Source organism: Chelonoidis abingdonii, chromosome 8, assembly GCF_003597395.2.
Source record: "Chelonoidis abingdonii isolate Lonesome George chromosome 8, CheloAbing_2.0, whole genome shotgun sequence".
In the NCBI taxonomy this organism is placed as follows: Eukaryota; Metazoa; Chordata; order Testudines; family Testudinidae; genus Chelonoidis; species Chelonoidis abingdonii.
In genome coordinates this window covers 85,206,476-85,231,302 of record NC_133776.1, presented here as the reverse complement: position 1 = coordinate 85,231,302, position 24,827 = coordinate 85,206,476, and the positions used below count along the sequence as shown (strand labels likewise).

Sequence of the window (24,827 nt, the reverse complement as noted above, 5' to 3'; positions counted from 1 at the left end):
CAAGTCCTTGAAATGCAAACACAGAGAGATCAAGTTTCTTTCACCCTCACTCAGAGTCCCTGCAAATGCAAGCTTTGCAACTCTAACACCAAGAGATTTTCCCTTCCCCCCTGTTTCCTTCCTCCCCACCAATTCCCTGGTGAGTTCCAACTAGGAAAAAATCCAACAGGTCTTAAAAAGAAAACTTTATATAAAAAGAAAGAAAACGACATAAAAATATTCTCTGTATCAAGGTGACAATAATACAGAGTTATTGGCTTAAAAGAAAACATGAATAAACAGCCTTATTCAAAAAGAAATACAATTTAAACATTCCAGCAAACTACACACATGTAAATACAAAAACAATATAAAAACCTATTGTCTTCTACCTTTTGTACTTACACTTGGAAACAGAAGATTAGAGAAGCCTGGAGATAGAGATCACTCTCATAGCCAGGAGAGCACTAGAGAGACAGACAAAGGACACACACCCCAAAAATTCCCTCCCTGAGCTTTTAAAAATCCGGTTTCCTGATTGGTCCTCTGGTCAGGTGTTTGGTTCCTTTGTTAACCCTTTACAGGTAAAAGAAACATTAACCCTTAGCTATCTTCAAATTTTGCATGCTCTGAAAGTTGCACTGCATGGTGGTCATAGAGGACAGAGTCTGATGGAATGTGTTGTCTAATGAGTGCACAACCACCTCACTAATGCCCAAAGCCACCACTCCAGCCATTAACTCCTCCTAAACCTACCACCCTCAATGAGAAACCTATGGTTACTTGTTCTTTACCGCTTCCCAGGTGGAGAAAACCTTCCAGGTCACCCCTATGATAAGCTGACATTCTCTGTTTTCCCAGTTACCAAAACCTCCTGGATTTTACCCTGTAATAAGCCCATCCCTTTTGACACGGCCACATTTTGTAGCGCATCTTCAAACTGCCACTGAAATCAGACCCTTGGTGTCAAATATCAGCAAAAGAATTCTTAAGGTACAGGGATGCTTTTGCATTTAAAGGTTCTTAATAAAAAATGGAGGGGAGAGGCGAGGATAGGCAGAATAGCCAGCCAGTCTGATGTACACGTGTGCTGAAATGTTTATGTATGTTTCTCCTCCAAGAAACATCAGGAGCTGTTTAAGGTTCATACAGCTTTTTTGTGTGAGGAGCTACTGATAAGGTCTCTGTACTTGATATTGATCAAGAAATGATATGAATTTTGTATAATAGAGCTAGTGAATACTGGGTTGTCTGCCTCACCTAACATCTCCTTGCTGTGTTATACACACCAGGAGATGCTGAGTATGTCTGCATTAATCTTAAACACACAAACAAAATGCTATAACTCTCAAAGGCACTTAGCGTAAATGATTCCAAATTTGTGAATTTAATCTTTACAGCTAGAGCCACGTGTTCAATATAAGAAGACAAATGTATGATTCTCAGAGTTTGTATGTTGTCATTAAACTATATAATCTTCTGGGTTTCTGTTAGGGTCTATTCAGGGTTTGTATTTCTATTCATTTGTATTTGAGTTTCTCGTGAGCTATTTTTTTTTATGCCTAGGAACCAGTTTAGGGGGCTGAAAGAATACACAGACTTGTCCTTTTCCAGATGGGAGCAATACCTCAAAGAGATGGCACCTCATGTTGTTTTTGCCCCATAAATGGCTCCCTGAGCCATTGAAAAAAGCCACTTGTAACATAAGTACAAATACAAGCACTGGTTGAGCTCCAAAACTGCTATTTGTCTTCTTTTAGGTTCTTCTACACCTAAAATCAAAATAATCTTATCTCAGTATTGGTATGAGGATAAAGAACAGATGTTTGTAGTAAAGTACGGCTTATTAAAATATACTTTTGATTTCTCAATTAGTGTGTCTGCATTAATGGTATCAATAAATCAGAACTACTACTATGAGTCTAAGAATCCGGCAGATTATTTTTTTCCTTCTGTAGTGGTGAGTCAGCAAGGTTCCCTCTTTGATTTACAAAACTGGATTTTAATCTTTCTGAAACCATTATGCTAAATCAATTTTTAACACAGCAGAGCATGGAGGTGCAAAGCCCGTCTTGTTCGCTAGTTGCTAACTCCTTGCGAGAGTGAAAAGACCAAATTTTTTAAAAAAGAGAAGAATCCAAGAACACAGGTATAGAGTTGCAAATGCACAGAGAGGCTAAGGTCTTAGACTAGCAAGAGGCATATGCTACAATGAAAGAAAGGGCATGAGAAGACTAATTAGAGATTAACTTTTTTTAACCCTACTCCAGAGCTGTCAATGCATGAGGCGAATCACTCCTCTGACCATTTGGACTTGTGGCTGAAGTAGCAACTGGCAATTATTCAAGTCCAGCGAAAGGCCACAACAGAAATGAATGAGAAGTTCATCTGCTTTCATGTGGAAAGTGGGAAGAGAACAGGTTTTGGATTTGTAAAGAGACTGGTAACGAGATGCTCTGTGGGTACTTGTTTTTTATCCTCTTCTTTCCCATCTTAACCCATGGTACATCTCTGTACTCACTGTGCTGCTAGAGGAAATGTAAGGACACATTAGGGTTTTGCAAAATAGGTCCAAGCTGCAAAGCTTCAAAACTGAGTTTACAGCTCCCCATAGTTTAGGAGTGTTCAGTCCTAGTATTTTTGGTTGAGATCCATCTCTCCCACCCCCCTTTGCATTCTTCTCTCCATCTCTTTCTTCCCTTTATTCTTGACTAGCTGGAGTAGGTTCCTCTAATCCTTATTGAATAGCTCCCAGTTTAACATATAAGGCATAAAACCATTCAGAAATTTTAATTGGTGCATCCAAAGAATTGGGTCTGGAAGATAGATATGTCCTTTAAAATGTTCCTTCTCACTGCCCTTCCTGGTTTGTCGGTCCTCTTTAGCTATGAATGGGGGAGTTGTCACTGTGCCTCAGTGGGTCACAGGTGAGGATACCAAACTGCTGAGAAACAGGGCAGACTTACCCCAAAACTGGTGGTTATTCTTCCATAAGAAATACCAAACCAGCAACAAAAGTAAACTTCTGTCTCACCACGCTTGTTAACAAGAAGTCCAAACTGTACTCTCCTTAGGCATCCGAGCACTTGTTTTACCGCCCAAACACTACATGTGAGTGGTTATTTAACACCAATTTAATCAAACAAAGGATTCTTCTGATCCCAAAGCACCAGCCGGATACCCAGGTCAATATATAACTCAGATCTAACCCAGTAATCATGCTGTTGCCAATCCTCTAATACAGTGGTTCCCAAACTTTTCTGATTGCGTACCCCCTTCCAGCTCTACAAGCTGCCCGCATACCCTACCCTTCTCATCACTGATACTTTGTGTCTTCTTAACACTACCTGTCTTTAGCCATCTACCCATATTTCACTGTTATGTACAGATATAGTTACAGAGCAATGCATATAACAAAAAAACAATTCCTCTGACTTAGTTCTGGACAGTTGCTGGGCTTAGACTGGACAGTTGCTGGGCAACTGAACACACTGTATGGTGATTGGAGGTGAGAGCTCTGTACATTAGTGTGTCTGTGTTCTCACTGGTACATCTTGAAGTAAATTAACGACTGTATTTTATATAACAAATTCCCCCAGTTTTAAACCTTCGTCTGAATAGCCTATTGTGAAAATATAATAAATAAATAAAACTCTCCATTGCATAATTTCTTCTGCATATCCCCCAGAGATGTCTCACATACCCCTAAGGGTACATGTACCACAGTTTGGGAACCCCTGCTCTAATATCTAAAGGTTTATTTGTAAGACAAAATAATGAGAGAGTTGAAATGATCAAAGAAATCACATACATACAATAATTGCAAAGTTCCTGGATTAGGTTTTCTAGCAGTGATTTTACAGACTGCTGGCTTGTAAAGTCTCTGGTAACTTCCAAAAGCTTGGAAAGTCCTCAGTCCATTGATTGTAATGCTCCCGTTAGTAAGTCCAGAGTCCAGATATCATAGCAGGAAAGAGGCAAAATGGAGATGCTCCCAGGGTTTTTCATACCTGTGGAGGGACTGCTGTCATTCTTAGTTTGTGGAAAATTACAGGCACAAGATGGAGTCCAGGCTCACCTGAGCTAGTCACATGCCCTTGCATGCTTCGATGACTCATAGGACTGGCCATTACCCATAGTCTGCTAAACAGGAAGGTTCACCGGGCGGTGAGCTTCTTCTATAGTTCACTGTGAAAGCTAAGTGTTCCTTAATAGTTCATTCACAGTGTGCTGGCAAGACTGGATGTAAATTACCTTGTGAGTGTTACTGCAGGAGCAAACACATTTGAAATACAGGTATATAATCAATATTGATAACTTTAGATACAAAGATGATACATGCATATAAGTAGACTTATCTTATTGTGCAAATCGTAACTTTTCCAGTGACACCTTACATGACATACTTTGTATAAAATTTGTTGCAATAGTCTAACAATGACAATATTAACAATATATATGGTCATATTTCAATCATTCAGCATTCCAGGACTGACTCAGAAAGAATGCGTAAAACATATTATCTCAATAAGCCAATATCTTTTATTGGACCAGCTTCCGTTGGTAAGGGAGACAAACTTGTCCCTCTCACTAAGAGAAGTTGATCCAATAAAAGGTAGTACCTCTCTCAGCTTGTCCCTCTAATATCCTGGGACCAACATGGCTGCAACAACAGTGCTCCTTACAGCTAAAGGAGTGTTACTCCTTTAGCCCAAGAGGCACTATTCTGTACAATTCTGTATAGGTTCTTACACTGTGCTTATCTCAGTAGAATCAGTGCTTGTGCTTTTTTTGCTGGAGGTCCTAAGTGGTGTCAGTGTGTTATAACAAATGCAGAGAAGTGAAGAGGAGGTGCTGTTTCCAGGCATGCATTCTTAGGGCTTCTGGCCCAGCAGGAGAATCAGAAGGACACACTTCGAAGAAAATAGCAGGGGAGCAAAGTGAAAGGAGATGGTCACTGGCAGAATGGATAGGATTGAGGCAGGCATAGAGCAAAGGGATCTTGCCTGGAAACCAAGTACAGATCTTGTAGCAAATAATGTAGTTGTACAAATCATATTGGAGTTCTGCTGCTCTGGGTAATGATTCCACTGACTGTGGTGGCACCTATGGGAAGAAGAGAACCTACATGCAATTCCTGTCAATTATCCTACTTGTAGGTCATAACTCACAGGCATTTCTAGTTTAATACGTGTTTCTGATGCTTGGACTATTCCTCCATTCCTCCTACATAAAAACCTCCCTCCCTCCCAAACAATGTGACAACACTTTTGAAATTCTATAGGCTGTTTCTTCATGTCACAAAAGCCCAGTTTGCCCAATTGGATGCTTGGCATGTTCAGTTTGATTAAGTACATAGGGAAGTTTAGCAACTCTGTTTAAAACAACGTGGCATCTTCCTTCCCCCTTACAAACTGAGCAAGTTTAACTTGATAGATTTAACTGTGAATATACTAATAACCTCTAGTTATCTGAAGAGCTACCATTCCAGTGAGATCCCATAGAAGAAATATTAACTATTTCCCATTATTTCTTCCACCCCAATACCTGATTTCTCAGCACCTTTTGGTCTTTGTTAGTAATTACACCATTTTTGACACTGATTATTTTTGTATACTCCACTTCACTCATATTAGTAATTTTATGTGGTATTAAGGAACGGAAAAGCAGTGGGTTCCAATCTTTTCAGGTAATCTGTATCGCCAGATGAAAAACTTTGCTGTGTTAGCCAGCGCCCTCCACCTCGCATTCAGTTGTGCAAGCTCTTACCCAGGGTGAAACTTGAGCTTCCCTTATGCTGTGGAGCACTCCAAGCTAAAGCATGGGCTAGTATGTAAGACCAGCACAAAGCTAATTATTATGGCAGATAGAGGGAATTTAGAGTAAAAAAAAAAAGGCCTAATATAATGATACTGGAATATACAAATGGATGGGAATTAATGTACTAAACCTCAACCAAGTTCCCAAAACAACCACCTTTCAATTGGTAAAATAAACCATGAAAACACATAAGATACCAAAATATAATGGTCGGGCAAATTAATCTATTGTACTATTATAGCTATTGAACCATGTTTTTATATATCTTGAAGGCTGGAACTAAGAAGCATTTTGCTGTCATTGCAAACACACATAATAATGAGAACAGTGTTGGCAAAGTAATGTGGACTGAACTGACTTTCTATGATATACTTCAGTGCAAATTACAGATGAGTTTTACATTTCATTCTCATTAAGGCACAAATAACTTTCTTGCACTGAATACTAAGGCCAGTTTATCTTACTTAATAATTATATCAAGGCTTATTATGGACTCCTTGTTTGTAATTCTCACTTTTGTTGTTGAATTCCAAATGTGTTGTTACAAAAAATTATAGATTTTAACAGATGGATTATGTTGTGACAATATTTAGTCCAAATTGATTTTTTTCAAGGAATATAATGAATGATCACGGGCTAACTAAACGTATGTTCTTTAAGATGTGTTGTCCACAGACAGTGTATTCAGGGTTGGCATGTGCTTTATGTGCATGAAATTGGATTCTTTTGAATAGCTGTTTCCGCTGGGATTGTGCTTGTGCCCTGCATACCCTCTCAGTCCCCACAGCTGAGGATATAATGGGTAGGGTGACTACAGCCTGGATTAATTTCCTTCCTACTGCCTGTGCTGTCAGACAGAACCCTGTAGTGTCTGCGTTCCTTGCTTTTGGTGTTTAGCGCTTATGGACTGGCATGTAGGCAGTCTTTCCTAGTAGTCAGAGCTGGAGTCAGGTCTAGTGGGCATCCAGGTTGGGGAACGAAGCCAAGGGTCAGCACTAAAGTCAACTGCCAGTTACCAGAGCTAGTGGTCAAGATAGAGTAAAAACCAGGAATCAAAGCTGAGGGTCAGAGCTGAGGTCAGATACCAAATGCCAGATCCAGGGGTCGAGCTGGAGTCAAGGTCAGAAGTCGGAGGCCAGGGTCAGAGCCAGCGCTGATCACTGAAGATTGGAGGCAGGGCGTAAGGGCAGGAGAGTGGCAAGGATCAAGCATGGAGCAGGAACACAGTGGGAACAGGAGCAAAGGCAGGAGCCAGCAGCAGAGCAGAAACCAGGAACAACATTGGGTGCAAGAGGCAGGCACAAGCAGGGTTCAGTGCAGCCATAACAGGAAACCATCTTGTTACTTGGCCAAACTTCCTGTTCCTCTTCCTGGCTTAAATAGTGTAAATGCACCAATTGGTGGAGCCAGGCGATCCTCCAGTCAGAAGTCCAGTGACTGGTGCCTTGGGTGGAGCTATAGCCCTAGTAACTTTCCCAGCCTACCTGAATTTTGTAGCCATCAGGTGGAGCCCAGGATGTGGCAATGGTCAGGAGATGCCTGGGTTCAAGACCTGGGACATCACAGTAGCTAGCACTTTTTCTGCACATAGGAAAAATTGATTAGTGTCAGTTTAGTTCTGATAGGTTTTCTTTGACAGTTGGCTTTAGAGACTTCATTTTAGAACAGAGTAGTGATAGAGTTTCTGTTTTATAAGGGTTCTCTCTCCTGTAATTGACCCCTTCTGGTACAAGCACCTCCCTGCCAACACCGTACAATAGCCTAAAACATCTGACCCTAAATCACTGGGCTTTAAGATGTGCCTATCCTGCCACACTGCTAGGCCTGTGAATGATGGAAATATTGGAAGGCTGTAGTGCCTTGGAGGGGGACATGCGCCAGTGTACTGCTTGATCTGCAAAGCCTTCTCTAAGAGGACCCAGAAGGTGGGGGCCTGAAGCTAAAGTTCTCGTGGAAAATTCATTGGTAGATCCTCAGAGAGAAACTCCAGGTATCCTGCAAATCCCATGCAGCCAGTGTCCTCTTGAACCGAGATGCTGCTCCGGGCTCTCAGGCCATTTTACTGAAGCCTTCCTCATCAGCTGCACTGATGATGCTCAGAAAGGAAATGTAAGGAGCCCCATTCTTTGAACTCGGGCTGGCACTGATTTCCCTCTCAAAACAAAGGGACAGAGAACCTCTCATGAGGCTCATTCCTCCAGAAGCCTTAACATGAAGTCCTGTACCGATGCCCAAGCACTGAAATCAAAGTTGGTGCTGATGGTCTCTTCCTATTCCAAGGACAATGCGGCCTTCAGTATGGATAGGAAGACATTATCATCAATTATGCCAATACTGAGTATCTTGGTACCATCCACACTGGCATTGGGAATCACTGCACTGAGCAATCCTATACAGAGACCCCTTTCCTCAGTACCACTGGAGTCTTCTGTTACAGCAGCTCACACACTCTATGCTGCTACCATCCAAGAGACCTTTTAGTGGGAGTGGCAGCAGGATAGAGGTCACCCTGGTCCTCCATGGGTGGCACAGAGGCCTGGGAAGAATCGTTGAGGAGCACCAGAAGATCAGAGACAGGTGGAGAGCATCCCACTGATGTGTTCTCTCACTATCCATACTGCCACGGCCTTACGGATTCCCTGGGGCGTGAACCCCTCTGATAGAAAGGTGACTTCATTCAGTCTCCAGATCTAGATCCTCCTCTCCAAAGAAGCAGATCCAGTGATCTCAGGCTCTTCTCTCTCAACTTGTGTAGGGTGAGGAGGAACAAAGTGGAGATGGCTACTCTCCAGAGATTCAGCAGCATCCGTCCATCTCAACTTCCTCTCCAGACAAAGCAGATAACACCCCATCCACTGCTTCCGTGGATGAGCTCCAGGTTTTCCATGACATGCTAAAAAGAATGGCAGAGATATTGGTTATACCAGTGGTTCTCAAACTAGGGCTGCCGCTTGTTCAGGGAAAGCCCCTGGCGGGCCAGGCTGGTTTGTTTACCTGCTGCGTCCGCAGGTTCTGCCGATCGCGGCTCCCACTGGCCGTGGTTCACTGCTCCAGGCCAATGGGGGCTTCAGGAAGTAGTGTGGGCCAAGGGACATGCTGGCTGCCCTTCCCGCAGCCCCCATTGGCCTGGAGCAGTGAGCAGCAGCCAGGGGGAGCCGCAGTTGGCCGAAGCTGCAGACACAGCAGGTAAACAAACCAGCCCGGCCCGCCAGGGGCTTTCCCTGAACAAGCGGTGGCCCTAGTTTGAGAACCACTGGGCTATACCACTGATGGCTATACAGGAGAAGTCACACATGCTTCTGCAACCTTCTGTGGGTCAGCTCATCATGCACTGCACCAACAGGTGAGGAGGAGCCAGATCCTCTCACTTTTGCCAGGAAGCCGCACATATCTGTGATAGGTGCATTCATTGTCATGTTACATCAGTAGCTCTACACCTCCCCAGCCTACATAACGCACTGTCGGACCACCTCCGCAGAAACGTATCCAAGAACAGTTAGTGATTCTTCAAGACATCAGTCCTCCTATATGTCTTTTGCCGATGGGGATTCGCACAGGTGGACCTGTTTGTAATATGTCACCACAGCCAGGCTTCTTCTCAGATGTCTTTCTTATCCAGTAGGATTCTGGACTGCTGTACACTTTTCCACTGATACCCATGATGCTTAAGGTCTTGAGGAAACTGAGGCAACATGTGTCAGGTTATCATGATAGCCCCAGCATGATCCATGCAGTTTTGATACTCTGGCCTTGTGAATCTGTCAGTATGTGTCAGTCCCTGGGCGATGCTCTTGAACTGCTCCCCACAAAGCCAGTCAGGACTTTGGGGAGCCTCCTCTCCCTTGGAGCCGACTTTTTCAGGTCAAGAAGCTCACACGGCTTCACCTCCTGGGTCTCTCCTTGGAGCATTCAGCATCCTCTGCCCCTCTGTGCGCTTCCCACAGTGAGCCTGCCCCAGTGGGGTCCTGGGGAAGCCACAGGGTTCTGCACACCCGTTTCGCAGTCAAATGTGACTCTCAGCCAGCCAGTAAAACAGAGGTTTATTGGATGACAGGAACACGGTCTAAAACAGAGCTTGTAGGTACTGCAAACCGGACCCCTCAGCCGGGTCCATTCTGGGGCCCAGCGAGGCAGACCCCCACATCTGCCCTCACTCCTCGTCCTCAACCAACTCCAGCCTCAAAACCCCTCCAGACCCTCCTCCTTTGCTCAGTTCCTTTCCTGGGCCAGGAGGTCACCTGATCTTTGTCTCCAACACCTTTAGCATCCCCTTGCAAGGGGGGAAGGGTCTGGCCATTAGTTGCTAGGTGACAGAGGGTTGGCCAGGAACTGAGGCCCCCCCCCACAGTATTCAGAGGGAATATTAAGAACATTCCTAGTTCGTCACAATATGGCAACCCATCACCTTACTGGTCCTACTGGATCTGATCTCACAGAACAATGGCTGGATCCTTCACTTGGATCTGACATCACTGCACCTAACAATCTGGAAGGTGACTGATGCTTACTGAAAAAAGCTGTTCTGCTTTGGTTCATGATATCATGCTCCAAGGCAGGAAACCTTCAACCAGACTATCATACAAAGCCAAACAGAAGAGATTTTCTATCTGGCCAGTGCACTGGTTTTCAGCTTCCACATCCATCAGTCTACTCATCTCCCATATTTCTTCCCTAAACCACATTACACCCCATGTGAAATGAGACTGCACTCCTTGGATGTCATGAGACCATTGTCATTTTATTTGCATAGAACCAAGCCATTCAGGTGTGCACGTAGACTCTTTGTGACCTATGCTGAAAGGGGTAATCCTTATCATACCAGAGACTATGTAAATGGGTCCCAGCCTGTGTCAGGAATCAGACTTGTTATGTTTGACTTAGGAAGACCCACCTGGATAAGTTAGCATTCATGCCACATTGGAGATCTGCCTAGCAGCAATGCAAAGTTCATTCTACACCTTTCCCGTTCATTATTCCCTAGTGCAAGCATCTAGGTCAGATGCTAATTTTGGTAGGTCTCTCCTGCATTCTCTGTTGAAGTAGGCCTCTGCTCACCCACCTCCAAGCACTGAGGCATCTGCATGTGTTAGTCTCCAAGAGTGGAATCTGTGAGGACTGTCACTCAAAGAAGAAAGTAGTTATTTACCTTATTGTAACTGGGATTCTTCAAAATATGTTGTCCGCTCAGTTTCCACAACCTGCCCTCCTCGTCTGCTGGTCAGAGTCCTGCTCCTGTGGAATTCTGACTGGTGAAGGAACTGAGTGCAGGTTGCGGCTGCCCTCCCTTTTATGGCTAAGAGGAGCGAGGGGGTACTTGGGCAGCACACCTGGCCCCAGTGGACACTGCTATTCAAAAGAACCCGATCTCATGCACGTGGGGTGCATGTACACCGAGGTGGAATCAGTGTGCACAACACATCTCCAAGAACCACAGTTACTGTAAAAGGAGTAACTGTTTTTTATCTCTTTTATTGTTATTATTTGTTTATTTTATTTGAGCAGTTGGAAGGGAGGGGAAAACTAGGAATGTTGCTGATTTAAATGAGGCAGTTGAAGGGAATCGCTCAAGATGGAATTATGAAGAAATTGTATTTGGGGGAAGGTGGAAAAGCCTAGGTGTCTTTCTTCAAGAAAACCTTTTTTAGTAGATGTCGCAGTTGTATCATTCACCAGTGGGGTACTGCTCTAATGGTGTTTTTTTCCCCCGGTTTATGAGAGATCAAACTAATTAAACCATCTCTGGCTCTGAGAAAAGATAAAAATGTGAGCACTTCATATTTCTTTTTATTAAAACCTTCACCCTGTAATAGGAGATTATAGGAGGTACTTTGGTTATCCTGATAATATAACTCCTATTCTTTAATGGTGCACATTTGGTTTTAATTGTGTTTCTTCCCTTAGGTCCTCTCTTTTCAGGAAGTTGTAAAAGGGTTGTATACTAAATGTGGGTAGGTAGATGGTTAGATAACAGCAATCTTACGTAGTGATCAAGGTGTTCAGTTCAAAAGCCAGCAACAGCAACAATTTGTCAAGCCGTGCTCTGTCATGTTCCATCCAGTTTCTGAAACAGTAGCTCACCCCACCTTATACACCTTTCACACATAGCTGACTATACATTGCCAAATGATAGAATGGAAGTTCCTATGATTCCTTAGGACTGAGCTTTTAAAGGGATTTTGTCAAGTGAACCGTTTGAGAGCTTTTAGGGGAAAAACTTCATAAAATGTATCATGTTTTTCTTCCAAATTTTGCTTTTCTTAAAATATGGCTTTTTATTTCAAAACAGATGTTCTTATTACTGATTAGAAGCTCATAAATACTAAACACATTTACAAACTTGTCTCCAGTTTCATATGTTCCAGTTTATGGCCACATGTTATATTAGTGGGCATTAGAAGACTACCATAAACCTGCATTTAAGGTTTTGCATAAAGACATGAGCAATCTGTGATTTAGAATTTACAGATCTGACAGTGGGGTTCACTTGGCAGCTTTCTCACAGTATAAGGCCATGGGTCCAAGTCCTTCACTATGGGCCAAATTCATCCCTAGTGAGAGTGGGTACAAATGTATAACTCATCATGAGAGTGCAATCTCGCTCAATTATCATAGCACCGAGGTTGGGCCTTAACACTTGAACTCCTATCCAAAGCTCATGGTATGGAGTGGTTTTGAGGAGAAGTGAGCCTAGATTATTAGGGGCTTTGTATGCTAATATAAAGGCAAAGAATTATTGCTGATATTAATATATTGCTATATTATATAATACTAATTACATATTAAGCTGAAATTATTTCTGAAAGATTCAGGGTAGGGATGGGCACTTCCATGCTTTCTCCCTCTCTAAAAAGAAGTGAGGTTTGAATATTATTTTCTGTTCTGTAGGGGAGGAACAGCTGTGTCAGAGCTGTGAAGTATGTTTATAATGACTGAGTTGAATTGCAGAGTGCATTTTAGGTTGTGTTCAAATCATGGCAATTTCACCTCCCTCAGTGACAGAGCAAGCAGCTCTCTACTTTGATCGTTGATGTAGACTTGGGGATTAAAAAAAAAAGAAAAGAGAGCTTTTGTTTCAGGCCTGTCATGTTTTTTTCACACATGACAATGTGTCACTGGGAGCTGCACTCTGCCAGTTTTGCATACTGTGTGCAAAACCTTCCATTGAGTCAGAGGATGAGAGTAGTTAAGAGAGGGGCTCTGGGGCGTTTTCACAGCAAGCACTGAGGTCTATTTCATATGCCATCGTTCAGGCTCAATGTGCTTCCCCAAGGGATTGCATTAGACACTGGTTAATAAAGTGACTCTACACAGATAAAGCCTGACCCAACGCTCACTGAAGTCAATGAAAGTCTTTCCATTGACTTTAATGGGCTTTGGATCAAACCCCCGGGGAGCCATTGTAGTACATTTAGCGTTAAGATCTCAAAGAATGTTATATGTTAATGAATTAATTCCCTCACCACCCCTGTGAAGTAGGCAAGCCTTATCTCCAATTTACAGGTGGCCATTACTTGGGAACAGCAGCAACTGGAGTTACGACTGGATAAATATTACTGTTTATGCATTGTGCAAACATGCTCCTTGACCCAGCATTCCTTGCTCTAGACTGTAACATTGGTCCCATGATGGAAGTAGGTGGAGTTCCCAACTGCTTTAAACAGAACCTGTGAACAGAGGGCTAGATCCTGAGCTGGTGTAAACCAGCATTGTTTCATTGACTTCAATGTATCTGTCATTTGACACCAGATGAGGAGCTGTCCCGCTATATTTAGTGTAAACTTAACCCTTTTTGGGAGTTCACTTAATTCTTATCTGAGTTTCCAGTGAAAACCTCCACCTCAACTTTCTTGGCTCTTCCTAGGATTTCCCTGTGGAGTTCTCTCTGCCTGAGCCACTAGTGACACCTTTCCCAGAGAGCTGTCCTATGTCCCTAGTGGATTTAACAAGCTGAACCTGCCATAATGATTCATCAGGAGTCAATCAGCATCTCCATGCTGGGTTCCAAAACCTGCTAACAGAGTGCACACAAAAAGATCCTGCCACCCTGTTACTACTACTGTGACTTCTCATCCTCTTCCTCCCATCCCCTGGGGTTGGGTCGTTGCATACGCATCCACCATTTTTGTCTGTCTAAGACAGCACTAAGGTCCATCTACTTACTGTCTTCTTTGATGCAATCCATTCAGCGCCTCTTTAACTTTCCTTGAGGTCTCATTCCTGCCACCCTCTCCTACCATGATGCTGTCCTTGCAGGTCGTCTTCATTCATCCTGTGTACGTACCCGAACCAGCAAAATTGCACTTCCTGGATTATGTCTTCCACATCATGGACTTTCCCTTACGTCCTAATGCTTCGATTTCAGAATCTGTTCCTTTGTGTAACACTTCTTAATGCTCAGAGGTAGTTTATTTGCCACCCTGTTATGCTTGGCATAAAAAATGTTGCATGTCATAGTAGTGTACACACAGACACACACACACACACTTCCTTTTCTTATACAATTTCAATAGCTAACCAAATCCCCCTAATTTTTTCTCCCTGTATTTCAGTGGTATGAGTGTACATAAAAAATATAGCTAAGACATCATTTTTTTAACAGCTGTGTTTAGTTGAATAACAGATTTAGAAAGAGCAGATTTTAATTAATCTGTGTTTTCTGCTGGGATTTCAGCACCATGTGATTTACTTTTCATGGTTGAAAAGTGTAATTGTGGTTTTTCTCTTTAGCTGCAAGTTTATCATCCCAAAAAATTGATTCAGTTCTTCTTTTTCCTAAAGAAAACTCAATATAAAACTAATGGTACATAGTAGATAATACACTAGGTCTAAATGCTAGTGGTGGTGATTGAGAGTAAGAATAAGTCAAACATCATGCTTTTTTGATGATTCTGCATGTTTTCCCTGTCATGCTATTGCTACATCAAGTCATGGCGCATGAATGTGATTGTTCAGAAACCAAAGTTTGGGTATGAGAAATAGCATCAGTACAGAACTGGAGTTCCGTAGGAAGAGTTGGATTGCAGGAGAACGGTCAGATATCCACTCCTTGCTGTTTAGAACTCAGCAGGGATCCTGGTTGAATAGAAATAAAGAACAAGCTATTGAAGAAAGGTCAAAGAAAGAGGTATTTTTCCTGTGTGTAACATCATAAAATCTGCATGTAATGAAAGGAGAAAGGTACTGGTGATGTTGTAATAGAACATTTTATTAACATAACATTATTAGCATAATGAAGTGCTAATAAAGAGGCTCATTTCCGTTGCTCTCACTGTTGTTGTAGGACTGGCTTGTAAGCCTTAGGATTCTGGCCAAATTAATGCTTAGAAGGAGGTATATGTCTGTTTGGTGTGTCTGTGTGTGTGTGTGTCTGTCTGTCTGTCTGTCATATATAATGGCAATAGCTATGTAATAAATTGCAGAGCCATGTGATAAATTGCATTTATCATGCACCATTGATATCTCATTAATCTATCTCTGCTGGAACTTATTCTAACATTCCAAACATATGAACAGCTTCAAAGAACTCCTATTTATTGGCTTTTTTAATCAACCTGCCGTAGAAATGTTTCTTTCGTTTCCCACCAGAGGATCACTCTTGCATTGGGGGAAGTTTCTCTGGGCTGGATACATAGTTCTTGGTCTGGATTCTACCTGTGAAGTGATACACAGTAGCCACAATGTACTAGAGAATCTGGTCTACACCAGGGGTGAAAGTAATTTACAGGACTTACCGGTACTGCTGGAGTCCTGAGGGGGGCGTGGCCTCATCTGGAAGGGGTGGGGCCTCTCAAGATTTAAAGGCCCTGGTGCACCAGCTGTGGCTGAGAGCCTGAGGGCCTTTAAATCAGCCCGGGGCTCTCAGCTGCAGAGGTGGCTGTGAGCCCCCGGGGCTCAAGGGCAAATTAAAGGGCTCGGGGCTCCAGCCGCCTTGGAGCTCCGGCCCTTTAAATCCCCACCACAACTCTGGCTACCGGAGCTGTGGGTGGGATTTAAAGGGCTCTGGGCTGCTCACAGCCACAGGAGCTCTGAGCCCTTTAAATCCCGGCACTAGCCTGGCCGCCGGAGCCATGGGCAGAATTTAAAGGGCTCTGGGCTGCCCGCAGCCACAGGAGCTCAGAGCCCTTTAACTCCCAGCCCCAGCGCGGCTGCTGGAGCTGCAGGGGGGATTCAAAGGGCTCTGGGCATCTCGCAGCCATGGGAGCTCTGAGCCCTTTAAATCTGGCCCCAGCCCGGCCCGAGCCGCAGGCGGGATTCAAAGGGCTCTGGGCTGCCCAAAGCCAGGGGAGCTCTGAGCCCTTTAAATCCCGACCCCAGCCTGGCTGCTGGAGCCGCAGGCGGGATTCAAAGGCTCTGGGCTGCCCACAGCGGGGGAGCTCTGAGCCCTTTAAAGCCCAACCCTAGCCCAGCTGCCGGAGCCACGGGCGAGATTCAAAGGACTCTGGGCTGCCCACTGTGATGGGGAGCCCAGAGCCCTTTAAATCCCTGCCACGGAACCCGGTGCGATCTGGCACGGTGTACTGGCTCTTGCCAGTACGCTGTACCGGACCCTACCGGCTTACTTTCATCTCTGTTCTACATAGTCTCTGCTCCAAGGAGCTTGCAGTGTAAGTGCTTGAGCCTGCAAATGCTCCAGGAAGTGAGATGTCCATAGGCTTACTCTCCAATAAAAGCCCCTCAGTTAGCTACACCTTGCCTCAGGGAATGATGATGTTGGATTAGATGGAGGGAAGTTTGCACAAAATAAGGTTTTGAAGAGGTTCTTTTCCAAAGGTCTGCATCATTTTAGTTGTATTGAATTTACTTATTTTAATTTTATTAGGTTGGCATGGAATTTGACATCTTCAAGGCTTTATGTGCAAAGCTAACCATGTCTGAAGAGAGGCAGCACATTTTAGATTGAGTGTAACCTTGGGATGGGTGCTAATCTGAATAACATAAACAAATTCGTGATGGTTTTTAAAACTTATTTTAATTAAGCTTTTCCCGTTGATCTTGCCAAAACCCTGCATGAGTTCCTTCATTCTTCCACAAATATACATAGAGCCAGTTGCATATAGGCAGACAGGCGTGTGCGCACACAATCTCAGCAGAAGGGCCAAACCTAGAATCAGTTCTCCTTTTCCCGTAGTGGGATTATGTTTTAAGATGCTGAAGGACCAAGGGGTTTTAGTCCCAGCTCCTTGCATTTGTATGACTTGTGTATCAGTTCTGTTTGTTGTCTTCAGAACATGGTTTCTTTCCGGAGCCCTGGATACTTCAGCATGGCCATTGCTCCCATACAGGCCAGAGGTGGAGTACGGTTCCTTCAGTGGAAGGAGCAGCTGTTCATTAAAAATCACATTTATTAACAATCTCCTCCCCCTCCAAAGCTTTGCTTACACTGAGTTTAGGTTGCTAGATTTCATGTTCCATGAACCCGGACCATAAAAAGAGGAAATAAACATCTACCCTACACTCATCAGTTCTCCTTCTCAGCCTCAACTACCTACTTTTCACCACCAGGTGTCCAGGTGGCTCCATCCTCATCCTGGACACCTACATGTGCCCTTGAATTCTAACCTAGTTTCCTGTGTTTTGATGATTAATATCGGGTTAATGTGGCTTTCATAAATTGCCTTTCTGTGCAGTTCTGTGTGTGGTTTTGTATTGGTGTGTGTATGAATGGTAAGTGAGGGGTGATGTCAGGTTGCATGCGGAAGCTCTGACAGTTTTCTGTAATGTTTAGAGAAGCATGTGTGAACAGGGGATCGATGCTTATGATTGCTCTAGAGTTGGTATGAATTTTTATGTAGAATTTACAGTGTTCAAATCAGTGCATATATGTGCTCCTTTGTTTGTTTTACTTGTGGTTGGAACTAGAGCTCCATGTTAGCACGAGTGTGGACATAATGAGAGAAGGGGGTGATGGAAATGTATTGGTGAGACTGAAACCATGTTTATACATACAGTGCTGCAGTGGAAAACATGAGTAGTGTGTAGATGGGGTGCTGTATTACTTAATTACCCATCTCCTTGCTTTTTACACTTTGGGTTGGTGAGATACTCAGTTTCACTTCCCCTGCTGGCCATAGGAGCTACACTTGTGTTCTGCATACCTCCCTTTCACAAACAGCAAGTTAGTACAGCACCTTTCCTTCGGTGTCTAACATTACCTGGCGCCTACAAGCCAGGGGGAGGACTGAATTAGAAATGCCTGGGATAGCTAGGTGATGCTCCTTATGTCATCTTCAAAGTGCGTTACAGATGTTATTTATTATTAGTTGTTGTAAACACCCTGTGGGGGAGATGAGAACTGCTGCACCTATTTTACCTATGCAGAAACTGACACCAGGAAAAGTGAACTAAGTTTGAATAGTGAGTCAGTGGCAGAGCCAGGATTAGAAGTGAGGAATTTCTGACATGTAAGCCCTGTTCTTTCCTCCTGACTTCATTGAGGAAACTAATTCTTCCTCTGCTTTCTGTTCTGTATACAAACAAATGGCATGCAGCAAGTAGCCATCATTATAAGATTTCTCGTGCTTAAAACCATACAAAAGCCTATTATTCCCAAAGACTAAAAACCACAGCAGATTATGCTGACATCCCAGGACATTGCAACTACTAGTTTGGGGCTTGTTAAAATAATTGTATATCAAGGAAATCCATTCACAAGTGCCCATATGTACTCCAGTTCCTTGTTGTGCCATTGTCCTTTACACATTTGTAGAATCTCTGTGGAGGCTGGATAAAGGTCATTGCACATTTTAAATAAGAAAAATGTTTTGCCTTGCATATGTTCCTGCATAATAAACTCTCTCTTTGGAATAACTTGTTTTGTGTCTTCGATGGATGGTGCAAATGAATTCTAGTAAGGTCAGTACTAGACAACCATGTTTACTTACAGCTTTTAATATCCTACCTTAAAGGGACTCAAGCGTAATTAACAAGTCTGAGAATTCCCCTACCCTTAAAATAATTATTATTTGTATCACCGCAGCACCTTGGATCCCTAAGCATGGACCAGGGCCCCATTGTGCTAGGGCCTGTACAAAGAGAACAAAAAGAAATGCTTTCACAGTTCACTTTATTACTGGAGTGTTGTTTAAAAAATACCCTTTCCAAAATGAGGACTGCAGCTCTCTTAAAGTTCCAGCTCCTGCACTGGCATTGCTGCCTATGGTTTTACCTTGGCATGATTTGAATATATGCCACACCATGGAGCCAGTGGAGATTCCAGTTCAATATGCTACAGTGATTGCAGCACAGTGAAATTTCTTTCAAGCAGCCTTAGTTGTACGTGTTCTTCTGAGGTGCACAGGCCCTGAGATGTTGTATATGTTGGCTATTCGATGGGCCAACTTGCTCAGTGGAGAGTTTGGCCTAAGCAAAAAACCAAGTATAACAAATAATGAGAGAAGCTACCTGCATGCAGCAGGGAGTTGCTCACATGTTGGGGGCTCATGAAAGCCAACTGTGCTGGCACTCATTGCTGAGCCTGGTTCTTCATCACTAACTCTAGCTTTCTAGGGAAGTCACTCCAGGAGAATAGGTCCTGAGCATGGCTTTCAGCCTTTCTCTCTTCCCTCCCCTTGCCTCAGCGTTTAGTTGTCTGAGTTTTGTAGGCAACTAGAGAAAAATTCTCCTGCTTGGACTGATTGCTAGGAAAAGCGTTTGAGCTGAAAGGGGAAATCTTCCAACTAAAACGGATCTCTCCTCCCTTCCCCCTCCGATACTTGGGCAGAGGGCAAGTTAGGCAACCTCAGAAAGCTGAAATTGCCATTATGTTATTGTTTCTGAAGGCAAAGTATCTCCTGTGAACAGGGAGTAATCTCTACAGTCCAGGTAGCTCGCACAGCCTTCATTGACAAATAGAGCCTTTGGAGAGCATTTCAAATCTCTGTTGCTTCCTAAGAATGGACCCAGCAGGAGGGCAGTGGGGGAGTGTGATATACAGGTGTTTGTGTCACGTGCACATACATGGCTGCATTGTAGATTTTTTTTTTCACCCAGCAGATAATATTTGTGTGTGTGTGTGTGTAGTTTTTACATCCAGGAGGGCATATTAAAACACAACCCGCTCTCTGTTGCTTGGATTCCAATTCATTGCAGATAATAAGGGACCATGTGTGTAACCCAAAAAGAATTTGCCCCGATAGGTTTAATTTTGGGCCTTTCAACCCTGATAATCTCTTTTAAACAGCTGGCAAGGGAAATTTACTTTTCTGCCATTCTTCGCAGTGTGGGTAAGAGCTGATTGCAAAAACTCCCTTCCCCCAGATGCCTGGACTAAGAATGGAGGGAGGAAGCCAATTTTGACAGTGCAAGTGAAAGACTGTGGAAAAGAAGGTAGCACTTGCAAAGGCTGGTAAAAATGGATGCTTCCTCCTCCTCCCCCCAGCATACAAGTGTTACATATGGCTATTAATAAGCTGCTCAAGAGAACTCCTGCTTTTGTAGTAATGGCCAGAGAATATTTCCTGAGCAGCTAAAATCAGTGAATATAAAAATATTGTACGACCTTTGTCCAAGTGCTGGAGCATGCATTTCTAATGCTGTTCTTGAAAGAGAACGTTTTGTCTTGCACGTGGAGTGAGTCCTCTGAGCTGCTTTTCATTTATTGTAGTATGAAATGAAGAAGGTGCTATTGGTACATATTATTTTTCATGCTCATATAATATCAGGAAATGCAGTCATGAATAAAGGGTTAGACTGTACAACTGAAAAGCTGAAGAGATCCTTTAATTTGACTCTTTAATACAATTTGTCACTTTGGTGTCTGAAGAGTACAATGATATTTTTGTTTCATGTTCAAAAATATGACTTTATAGAATGGATATCATTTGTTGCTGTTAGAGGAGTTTGGTTATACTTGGTGGCTGTTAACACAAGGTAACTCCCATTTACATTATATTTAACAACAGTGATATTATCTGTAGGACTGTTTCAGGTGCATAGTCAATCCTCCAATACATCTGTTTTTTTCTTTTTTTTCTTTCTTTTTTTTCAGTAGTTGATTTTTTGGGATGGGACCATCTAATATACTGTTTGTACAGCACCTATCACAGTGGGCCCCACTTCTGGTTGGCCCATAGGCCCTGCCATAATAAACATGTTAATAATAAAAATAATTTCTGGCTCAAGTGTTTTCTAGCGCAACTTGAATATTTCTAGTTATTTTGATTCTGCACCCTTTCATAGAAGTGAGTTCTATTCTTGAGATAATATGACAATGAAAGGGCTATTTCTTCCTGCTTTTTAAATTGAAATGATATTGTTTCCATTTCTATTGATCACTTTCTAGCCTTATCACTGCTGTATAATCAATAACATGACATGTGACAGGCTAGAATCCAATGTCGGAAGTGTGTAATAGTCAGATGATCTCAGTGGATTTAAGAAGAGGCTGGATAATTTCATGGCCAATAATAACACTGTTAATAAGAGTAATCAATTCACATGCTTCAGGGCAGTAGCTGATCGCTGCAGAGATCAGAAAAGAAGTGTCCTCACAGTTACCCACACCGTGCAGTTGGCCAGGAGCAGTATAGGGATTATATTACTTTCTTCAGAAGGCATAGCCACACTGCTAGAGGCTGTATGCTTGACTTGATGGATCATTGAGCCAGTCTGGTATGGCAAATTCTTTGTGTCTGTCATTTAAATGTAGAATCACACTTATAATCAAAGCAGAAAACTTAAGACTTGTCAGCATTTGAAAATAATAAGTGGCTATTGTCATCAGGAATATTGTCTCTGTTAATCACTTTGGGAATAATATCCATGGTAGAGGGACTATACTAGGCAGCAAAGAGTTTTTGCAAGTGATTAAACACAATATGATAGATCCTGATCTCATTTCCACCAGAGTAAATCTTAAGTAGCTCCACAGATTCTGATCTTCATTTACACTAGAGTAAATCGGGGTCCTATGTCCTCTACAGTGCATTTATACATTTCAGTTTTAGTAGTTGCAGACTATGCCAAACAGCATCAATACCCTTGGTAGGTAAGGGTGAGTCCCCACTATCTCTTACACAGTATTTCTGGAGCCATTGAGATGTTGCTTATTACAAAGTGGACAAGAATAACTATTCTTCTTCGAGTGGTTGTTCATGTCCATTCCAAGCAGATGTGTGCGCGCCGTGTGCACGCCAGCTGGAAGATTTTCCCCTAGCAGCGTCCGTAGGGTCGGCCTTGGCACCCCTTGGAGTAGTGCCACTGCGGCGCCCTATATAGGGGCCCGCCGACCCTCCACCCCCTCAGTTCCTTCTTACAACCGGTGACAGCTAGCTGGAACCTTGCTCACTGATAGCAAGTTTAGTAGTGTCTCGTTGTTAGTGTATATAGTTTAGTCTTAGTTTGGATCAGTTGTACATAGTTGTTAGTTGTTGGGTGGGGGGGCTCCCCCCAACATACTTGTCGCCCCACTGGGGCATGCCCGCGTCTCTGCACACACTGCAGGAAATTTATGCCAAAGAGTGACCCGCACTCTGCTTGCTTGAGATGTCTCTGAGAGAGCCACCAAAGAGACCGGTGCAGTATCTGCAGGGGCTTCCGTCCCAGGACTCTTAAGGACAAAGAGCAGAGACTTAGAGTTCTGCTGATGGAGGCGGACTTGTGGCCACCCTCCGACCCAGAGCCAGCTGATCCGGTGCCCAGCACATCATCTTCGGTGCGTAGTGCCCTGGCACCAGCATCAGGACTTGGGGCTCAGCCCAAAGCCTCTAAACCCCAGCACTGGAGGGAGTCAAGTCATAGGAAGTCGGCCTCTGTGCGGCACCGCTCACCCTCTCCGATGCCCGCAAAAAAGAAGTGGCCGGTAAGGGAATGGTTGCCCTGCCAGGCCCTCAAAAGGCCGATGTTGTCCACCAGTACAAGTGGACAGGCTGGGCCACAGCCACCTGCTGCTCCGTTGACTCCTGCACCGGAGACAGGGCGGTCGAGTCGGGAGCAGCCAAGATCCCCGGACCTCAGCGGAGACGTGCGTCTTCCTTCGACACCGAAGGCGTTCGAGGCGGCCTCGAACCTGCTGACACTCCCGGTACCGGCATGCCCACTCCGTGGCAGGGAGCCGCTGACTGTGGCCCGTCCCTCAGTACAATCACAGGGGAAGCCAGCCATGATGTCGCATCACTCCCTGCCTCATACCACCTGGGTGGCACAGGAGCAGAGGGAGAGTTTCCTGCCCCTGCGGCACCACTCCCCAGCGACAGTGGGTACTGCTCCCCCCAGGGCTTCCTACTCGGAGACCTCAGACTCAGAGGCGGACTCCTACCGCTCCAGCAGATCACGGAGCAGGAGGTCAGCTTTGCGGGCGAGCCACCAGCCGTACCCACCGCAGTGGCAACAGCAATGGCAACCGCCCTCTCAGTGGCCGTTCTGGACCCCCTGGGCCTACCACCAGTCAGTGGGTCAGACGTTTGGCCCTCGCTCCGGGTCTGCTTCGGTCTCCTCGGCGTCGGTGGCCCCAGCGCAGTTGCCTCCACCATCGCCCAGGAGAGGTGTGCTGCATCAAAGTTCAGCACCCCCTAGCCAGGCATCGGCACTGGCGGCGACCATGGTCCAGGCTCCGCAGGTACTACATGACACGCCAAGCCACTCTTTGTCGACCCTGGTACCGGCAACGGTGCAACATCTGGATCCGGCACCGGCCCCGCAACCACAGTACCATGTGCCGCAGGCCCCTGAAGGGGTGGACAGGCTAGAGGAGGGTCCACTACAAGTGATCTCCTCCTCCTCCCCTCTAGATGAGGCAGCCTCGGGCATGGCTACGGCACTGGCCCTGGAGGACAATCGGATACTCCAGCAGCTGCTCCGGCAGGCAGCTCAGAGCTTGGTGATCCAGGCGGAGGAAACTGAGGTGGACGTGGATCCAGTAGTGGATATCCTGGCCCCCTTGGGCCCATCCAGGGTAGCCCTACCGTTGATCAAGACAATAGTGGACACATCTCACACTTTATGGCAGACACCAGCTTCATTGGCCCCCACCACCAAAAAGATGGAGAGATGTTACTTTGTACGCTCCAAGGGCCATGAACACCTGTACGCCCACCCTTCCCTGGACTCCCTGGTGGTGGATGCGGCCAACCAGAGGGAGTGTCAAGGGTTTTAAGGGTCGATGCCAAAGAACAGGGACACCAGAAAGTTGGACCTGTTTGGCAGAAAAGTGTATTCCACAGGGGGCCTACAATTACGTATAGCCAATCAACAGGCCATTGTAAGCCGGTGCAGACATAATATGTGCTCGGCCCTGTCCAAGTTCGCCGAACTCCTTCCCCAGGATTCGCAGATGGAATTTTAGGCCCTGGTGGAAGAGGGAAAATTGATATCCTGAGCTTCCCTCCAAGCAGCCCTGGACACGGCAGACTCGGTCTCGCGAACGCTGGCAGCGGGCCTGGTCATGAGACGGGGAGCCTGGCTTCAGGTCTTGGGCCTTACCCATGAGGTCCAACGGACCATCCAGGACCGCCCCTTTGAAGGGTAGATGTTGTTTTTGGACAAAACTGACAAGCGTTTGCATAGCCTAAAGGACTTGAGGGCTACTCTTCACTCGCTGAGTCTGCATACTCCAGTAACCCAGTGCAGGCAGTTTAGGCCACAGACGGCCCCACGTCTCTACCAACCTCAGAACTGCCCGGAGGTTGGGTGTAGTTGCGGCAGGAATGGCAGGAGGCGGCACCAATGTCAGCCCTCCGGCCAGTCATTCAGGCAGGCGAGACCGCCATCGGGGCCCAGGCCTCCTATTTGATGGTACAGTCGAGGATGACCTACCAATCAGGACTCTGGATTCTTCTATCCCTATCTTTGGGTCACATCTGTCTCCCTTCTGTCATGCCTGGTCTCGAATCATGTCGGACAGTTGGGTGCTTCGCACAGTAGAGAGGAAATATTCTATCCAGTTCTCCTCTCCTCCCGCTCCACCAGCCCCCCTCCCCGTCTCTCTTCAGGGACCCCTCTCACGAGCAACTTCTAATTCAGGAAGTGCAGTCCATCCTCACGGCAGGAGCAGTGGAGGAAGTTCCTCAGGAGCTCAGGGTCAGGGGCTTCCA

General features: G+C 44.9%; 1 protein-coding gene across 2 annotated transcripts in view; it reads left to right on the top strand.

Moving 5' to 3' along the window:
• Window positions 1-24,827, top strand: part of NEXMIF (neurite extension and migration factor) — a 250,744-nt gene that overhangs the window by 142,408 nt on the left and 83,509 nt on the right. The window lies entirely within an intron of this gene.